The sequence below is a fragment of the Trachymyrmex cornetzi genome, unplaced genomic scaffold (genome assembly GCF_001594075.2).
Source record: "Trachymyrmex cornetzi isolate Tcor2-1 unplaced genomic scaffold, Tcor1.1 scaffold444, whole genome shotgun sequence".
In the NCBI taxonomy this organism is placed as follows: domain Eukaryota; kingdom Metazoa; phylum Arthropoda; class Insecta; order Hymenoptera; family Formicidae; genus Trachymyrmex; species Trachymyrmex cornetzi.
Genome location: NW_017299223.1, coordinates 8,335 through 8,549, shown reverse-complemented (window position 1 = coordinate 8,549; position 215 = coordinate 8,335).

The following is a 215-nucleotide window of genomic DNA, read 5'->3' as shown; positions in this document are numbered from 1 at the left end:
CCGGTGCCCCAGAGGCATCGATCACGACACTGCTCCCCCAGTGCCACGCAGCCTTCACCTCGATGGCTTCCAGCTTGGCTTGGGGGGCTGGTCCACGGCAACGGTCTTCCCGAACCCACGTAGGGCTTTACACCTGGAGGTCCGTTTATAACCGTCACTACCCGGAGGTACCTCCAGTCACACACGGGGGTTTACACTCGAGAGACCGAGCACCC